Source organism: Ixodes scapularis, unplaced genomic scaffold (assembly GCF_016920785.2).
Source record: "Ixodes scapularis isolate PalLabHiFi unplaced genomic scaffold, ASM1692078v2 PGA_scaffold0__279_contigs__length_252992795, whole genome shotgun sequence".
In the NCBI taxonomy this organism is placed as follows: domain Eukaryota; kingdom Metazoa; phylum Arthropoda; class Arachnida; order Ixodida; family Ixodidae; genus Ixodes; species Ixodes scapularis.
Genome location: NW_024609835.1, coordinates 95140407 through 95147785, shown reverse-complemented (window position 1 = coordinate 95147785; position 7379 = coordinate 95140407). Strand labels below are relative to the sequence as shown.

Here is a 7379-nt window from a genome sequence, read left to right as displayed (position 1 = left end):
CGTCACGATTCCCATTCTCTCTCCCCCTCGCTACGTCCCGTCAAGCTGGGGAACCGAAGCGAGGAGGAGAGAAGAGAGGCCGCTTCTCCTCATTCTCAAATTTTCCCGGAGGACAGTTACGTCAAAGAACTCGCTTGATCGCGCCCTTCTTTTCCAAAAGTATGGCCTTCCGTTTGAAATAGCGATGTGTGTGTGATCTTTTCGAGTTCGTAGCGTCCCGTTCAACACTTCTGCAGCCTTACTTTGCGAAATCCAAATTTCGGTTCAGTATCCCTTTAAGGTCACGTGACCTCATGGGAGGTCCGGTGACGTCAAGGGGGTCACGTGACCTCAGGAGAATCACGTGACTTCAGGGGTCACGTGACCTAAGGGGGTTCACGTGACCTCAGTGGGGTCACGTGACCTTAGGGGGTCACGTGACCGCGAGGGGTCACGTGACCTTGACGATGACGATTTGATGACGTCATCAGTGACGTCACTGATGACGTCATCAGTGATGATGACGATGACGATGGGGATGCCAATGACGTCATCAGTGATGATGACGATGACGATGCGGATGCCAATGACGTCATCAGTGATGATGACGATGACAATGCGGATGACGATGACGTCACCAGGTTGCATGCAACCTGGATTGCATGCAACAGGTTGCATACAACTCGTTGTATGCCAGTTGCATGCAACCTGTTGCATGCAACTCCCGAAGGAACCCGAGGTCCTCTCGAAGGAACCCGAGGTCCTCCCGAGGTCCTACCGAAGAAACCCGAGGTCCTCCCGAGGTCCTCCCGAAGGGACCCGAGGTCCTCCCGAAGGACTTCGGGTTCCTTCGGGACGACCTCGGGTTCCTTGGGGAGGGCCTCGGGTCCCTTCGGAAAAATTTACCCATAATGCACCGCGCGGTTACGCCGACGGCGACGGCGACGGCGACGGCGACGCCGCTCAAGCCGGAAACGGGCGCCTAAGAGCTGCGCTCTAAAATGTGTACCAAGCCGCTGAGAATCTTCACCAGAGATTGAATATTTTTAGAGCGCAGCTCTTAGGGGCCCGTTTCCGGCTTGAGCGGCGTCGCCGTCGGCGTCGCCGTCGCCGTCGCCGTCGCCGTCGCCGTCGGCGTCGGCGTAACCGCGCGGTGCATCATGGGAAATGTCCCATAATGCACCGCGCGAGCCCCCCACCGGGGTCACGTGACCTCGTGGGGGGCACGTGACCCCGGTGCATCATGGGAAATGTCCCATAATGCACTGCGCGAGCCCCCCACCGGGGTCACGTGACCTCGTGGGGGGCACGTGACCCCCCGAGGTCACGTGACCCCCCCGAAGTCACGTGACTCCCCTGAGGTCACGTGACCCCCTCCTCGAGGTCACGTGACCCCCCGAGGTCACGTGACCCCCGCCGATGTCGCGTGACCCCCCGATGACGTCATCCTCACTGATGACGTCACCGGCATCCACATCGTCATCGTCATCATCACTGATGACGTCACCGGCATCCACATCGTCATCGTCATCATCACTGATGACGTCACCGGCATCCACATCGTCATCATCACTGATGACGTCACCGGCATCCACATCGTCATCGTCATCATCACTGATGACGTCACCGGTATCCGCATCGTCATCGTCATCATCACTGATGACGTCACCGGCATCCACATCGTCATCGTCATCATCACTGATGACGTCACCGGCATCCACATCATCATCGTCATCATCACTGATGACGTCACCGGCATCCACATCGTCATCGTCATCATCACTGATGACGTCACCGGCATCCACATCGTCATCATCACTGATGACGTCACCGGCATCCGCATCGTCATCGTCATCATCACTGATGACGTCACCGGCATCCACATCGTCATCGTCATCATCACTGATGACGTCACCGGCATCCACATCGTCATCATCATTGATGACGTCACCGGCATCCGCATCGTCATCGTCATCATCACTGATGACGTTACCGACATCCGCATCGTCATCGTCATCATCACTGATGACATCATCAGTGACGTCACTGATGTCGTCACCGGCATCCGCATCGTCATCATCACTCATCACTCGCTGATGACGTCATCATCACTGATGGCGTCATCAGCGACGTCACTGATGACGTCACCGACATTCGCATCGTCATCGTCATCATCACTGGTGAAGTCATCAGTGACGTCACTAATGACGTCATCAGTGACGTCAGTGATGACATCATCGGCACTGGGGGTCACGTGACCCCCAAGGTCACGTGACCCCCCACTGGTTAGTTTAACCCCCCCCCCCCCCAGTGCCCTTCCCTCCTCCTCCTCAAGCGCTGCGCTCTAATTCGGTGTTACAGGGAGCTGTAAGCGGCTTTCATTTTTTTTAAGCTCTCCTCCAAATGCGAGTGTTTGAATCTTTCTGCAAATAAAAAACAAACAAAGAAAAACATCGTGGTTCATTGTATGGTGTGCATGAGGGCACTGAACCAAACCAAACAAAAAACAAAAGTGGCTGACAGTGTCCCACGTCCAATGCAATAAAAAAGAAAGAATAAGCGACGTGCATGGCCGAGTTCCATCGCGGATGGGGTTTCACGTGAAGGCATGGGGAGAGCCACTAAATGAGCTGCGCTTGGGGTATCGGCACTCTGTTCCCCGACATTGTTGGCGGCACCGCCATTTTGGTGCTTGTGCACAAAATACGCAACTGCGGATCGTCATGATTCAAAAGTGAGACTTTTCAGCATTTGTTTCGGTGTCAGGAAGCTCATGTAATATTGCTTTTTTCTATCATGGACTGCTTAAAGATATGTGGAGAACGGAAAAGCGTTTACTGCGATTTCAGATAAAGCTTCAGATAACTCGCAACCATGATTTTAAGTCACAGTATGGGCAAGTGTCATTACTCTGAAGCGCAGCTTATTTAGTGGCACTAGACACGGAGTTTTAACCCCACCAGCCTAGTTCGTTATATATTTTTTGTGTGTTCTATAACGTTCTACTCGAACCTTGTAACGTTTCACTTGTTCCCGTGTAGGGTGTTCTAGACTACGTAGTAGGTGAGACTGACATCAAGAGTGTCACCATTTCATCGCCGATGCAAGGTTTCGCGCGCCTTTCTTTTTAAGTCTGTGGGAACAAGTTAGCATCCTCCCTTTGCCGGTAGCCGCCATACTTGTGCGGCGGCGATTAGGCATCTGGAAGTGCAAACTTAAACGCGAAACCGCGCGCACCGGGGGATATTTTGCTGTTTGTTGTGTCTTTGACGAACTATAAACTTTATATCCTACGCCTGCTTCGCTTTGCCTTTAATATTTAGTTTCGAAATTTGACACTCTGCGCACATGAAACACGAGAGATGGTCGTTTCGCATGTCGACTCCTCAGGTGGTTGTTGCAATTGGAGCTCAAGCAATAGACCCTTTCCGAAATTCAGTCTGGCCACTTTGATCACTGTCATCATCTGTGGAACGGTAGCTGTGCCATACCAATGGCGGCTTTCTAGTGACTGATAAAGGAAGACGTTGAAGAAGCTCCTAAGCGGATGATAAGTGCCTGTACATTCGGGGGTCAGTACGACGCGACATAGGAATGGAACACAAGAGCTACGTAAGCGTTTATTTCTAATAATTCATATTCAGTCAATCTGTGGGCAGCACACAATCGGCTTTAAAGCACTTTGGCGTATACAATTTTCTTGAGGCATCTGAGTTGGCTGGAGCTTTGTTCTGAACGCATGCTTCTTGGTCACCATCGAATTGAAAGTTATCGGGAAGGAACTCACACTGAACGATTCCTCGCGTGCCGTTGACTTGCAAAAGTGACGGTGCCGATACGTGTTCATTTCCGCCATTGATATGGCAAAACCTTAACTGCTTTACGAATCACCAGATGGCACTGAATTTCGGAAAGGGTCTATCCTGACTCAGGCTTTCACGCTTCTCAGAATGGAACTGAATTTTGGTGCGGAGGCGGCAGCGTGAAAATGAATCCGTAGAAAAAAAGGTAACAACTTTTTGCCTTCAATTTTATCATTTCAGGCTTGTAAACCGTACACCTTGCATGCAATTTACGAGCTCCCGCCCAATAATTAAGGGGGAAAATGTGCATTGTACTCCCCCTTTATATTCTCATAAAAACAAAACCAGACCAGAAAAAAATAGTTCGAAAAAAAAAGCCTTGACCGCCAAATGGTGAACGATTATTTTAAGCGTTGCACTAATATTTTATTTTTATTTGCAATAACAAATATATAATTACTGTAAATATACAGACGGATAAATTATACTCCAGATTTGCAGTTCCATGTACGATATTGGTTTTGTAGCGAAGGTAGTAAGAAGTTATGAGCCTATAAAAATTAATGATTCTTAGATTTACTTCCACTTGAGAACACTAAATTTGATGGCAGACACAGAGAACATCGTCGAAGCACCCACGCTTACTTTAAAACTATAAGTGTTAAGTTTTATGTACAAAAAGCCAGAGCAGTACGGTTGTGCCGCGCTGGCTACATGTTTCACATACATTGAGAGACAAGTCGCCCGTTGAGCAGGGCAAACTTCCGACAGTGTAAACATATACGTATAAATACAATACAATTAAAAATTGTGCAAAATAGACGGAATGACTCGCTTGCTAGAGCGAGTCATTCCGTCTGTGCCATACGCACGAACACTGCAAGTGAAACCGGAGGGAGCCCTTTGACTGGGTAGTAAAGATGTTCTTTCTTCCAGATTGCGCCGGGACCCGACGACGGAGGCAGCTGATGGTCGCTGACGGAAGAATAAACCAGACAGGACTCCGCGGATAGGGGAAAGAAAAAAAACACGTCTATTTACAAGTGAAGCTAATTTTCGAATGTCTTGCAAAAGGTTACAGCACGTGCTGTCCTTGTCTTCTTCTCTTCTCAAAGCGTCCCCTGCCCCAGCTCGCACGAGCGTCGCCAGTTCACCCACATACAGGGGCACACGTGCAAACGCCACACGCACTGGAAAGAAAATGAAGCTCGGTCCTGTTCCCGCGTCCACTCACGGTGATGGCGGGGCCGATTCTCACACCTCCCGACTAAGTATATTTTTTAGACCCGAAACGTCAAAAATAATATATACCAACTAAACTCAAACGCGTACGCATATTAGACACTCCTTACACAGAGTTTGGGACTCAACCCGTGAGAATCCAAACTATAAAAGAAATTTACACCAATATGAAAATCACACGCTAGTAAAGCGATTCTTACTGTGCCCGCCAAGGCTCTAATTCTATCATGACCGGACTTGTGTCTGCACTCATAATATACTCATACTCAAAACAGGTACTTAAAAAATAATAAAGGGTATGTTACCTGCATAAGGTACAGGTACGAGACTAAGAAAAAAAATAGGAACAGAAGTCTTTTCGTTGTCCCTTCTCGCGATGAGCTTTAAGACATCTAGTTGAGTCATTGAAATCTTCCAAAAGACGCTCTTACACTGTCCCACAGCACGTTCTACCACGCCCTTGGATAACCTCCTCGCCGTCGGCGTACAGCCACGGGTGTCGTCGAGGGCCCTCAGGGAGGCCTCCTTTTTGGAGGGCACCACGAACGGCTGGTAGCGGTCCGACAGGTGGGCCCACTCTTTTTATACGTACTCTTCCACCGCGTTCTGGGCGTCCACCCACTCCTCTATGCGGTCCGTGTGGACCATTTGGACCTCGCGCTCCACAAGCTGGTCCATCTCGAAGGCGCTCAGCTGCGGCACCCGGACCTCCACCGGAAGCTCCGTGGCCTTGGCCTGCTTCTCTTTTGGGCTGGGCCGGTCCTCTTTCTTGACGGGCTCGCCCTCGGCCACTTTGTCGGGGTCTCCTCGCTCGGTAGGGGGTGCCTTTTCGCCACTCGTCGCCCCCGCCACCGCTAGGTCGCCGTTTGCACGCCCAGCACTTGCCTGTCGACCGTCGGGTTTGCGGTCCATGGTCGAGGCGAACACCACCGAGACAGTGCCGCGCAGGTTGAGACGCACTTTCACCTTGATCTTGGATGCCCCGGCCTCGGCCGCGGAGACAACCTTGTTCCCCGTAAAGCTGCCCAGCTGCAGGTCTGGGTGGGGCACCACCGCCTCCTGCGGGTACCTGGCCTCGAGGCTGAAGGGCTTGCTCCGGGAGAAGGTGAGCATCTTGATGAAGGGCAGCTGGTGCCAGCAGGGGAACACCTTGCCCGTGTCGTATCACAGCTCCATGGGGTAGGGCTGGGCATCCACCACCGCAAAGTCCTGCACCTTGAAGATGGGTGACAGCATGGCACGCTGCAGGGAACCGACCCGGGCCACCGCCTCGTCCTGGTGCAGTGTCGTCGAAGGCTCCCGTTGGAACACCTTGCGGACCAGCTGCTTGACCGCCGGCACCCGGGTGCCGCCCCCGACCCACTCCACCGACTCCACGTCCGTAGGCCACAGCCCGGCCACCGTCGGCGCCCACGCCATGGTGCGCTCGGCACGCGCTAGCAGCTCGGTGGACACGGCCTTGAAGATGTCCCGCTTCATCTTGCCCGCAACGTACCGGTCGTTCTTGAAGCACTCGACGTTGAGCGGCAAGTCGTGCGGGTTGGCACACATCTGCTTCTTGAGCTTCTCGCACTCGGTGATGAGGCGCATAAGGGCGCACCGGTTGGTGACGACGTCCAGCTTGTAGCGCTCCTTGAACTCCTGTACAAAGTAGCGCACCAGCATCATGTCGGAATCGCGGCCCCCTACTCCATCGAAGGTGATGGCCAGCATCTTGAGCCGATCCTTGTTGAAGGCAACCAGCGCCACATGAAGCATCGAGTGGGCCATGTCCACGAAGGCCCCCACGCGCACCTTGTCCTCGGGCAAGTCGTTCTTGTAGAACCCGAAGCTGAGCGCTGCCGTGGTCGTCTGCGACCTCACCACCTTCGTGAGTAAGCGCATCTTCACCTTCACAAACCATCGGTTCGAAGTCAACCCTCCCGCAAGCCAATTTTAGGCTGTCGTAATCATCGGGCGTCAACAGCATGTCTACGCCGTTAACCAATTGTTCAGTGACGGCGCACAAGAGCGGCACTTCTCGAGGGACGTAGTCAACGTAGCTTGTGGGAAGAGTCATCGGTATAGGGCGCAGGACGGCGCTCACGCTGTTCCCGAACGCCCCAGTCAGCGTCACTCTTCCGGACGACCCCTTCATTTCCGGCGCCACCCCATCACGCACTACGCTAATCTCTGCTCCGGAATCGATAATCGCCTGCACCATCCTCGGGCCGCATTTCACCGCCACTCTCTGCAACTCAGCGCGCGTACCGTTCTGATTGACATTTATGTCCTGGGAGATACTCTGCTGAGATATTTTATCAATTTATCTTATTCTTATCAATATTCAATTCAATTCAATCTTATTTATATCAA

The 7379-nt window shown here is 52.2% G+C and overlaps 1 pseudogene; it reads right to left on the bottom strand.

Annotated features, from left to right (window-relative positions):
• Positions 1-5451: 5451 nt before the first annotated feature.
• Positions 5452-6908, bottom strand: LOC121837066 (annotated as a pseudogene).
• Positions 6909-7379: the final 471 nt, after the last annotated feature.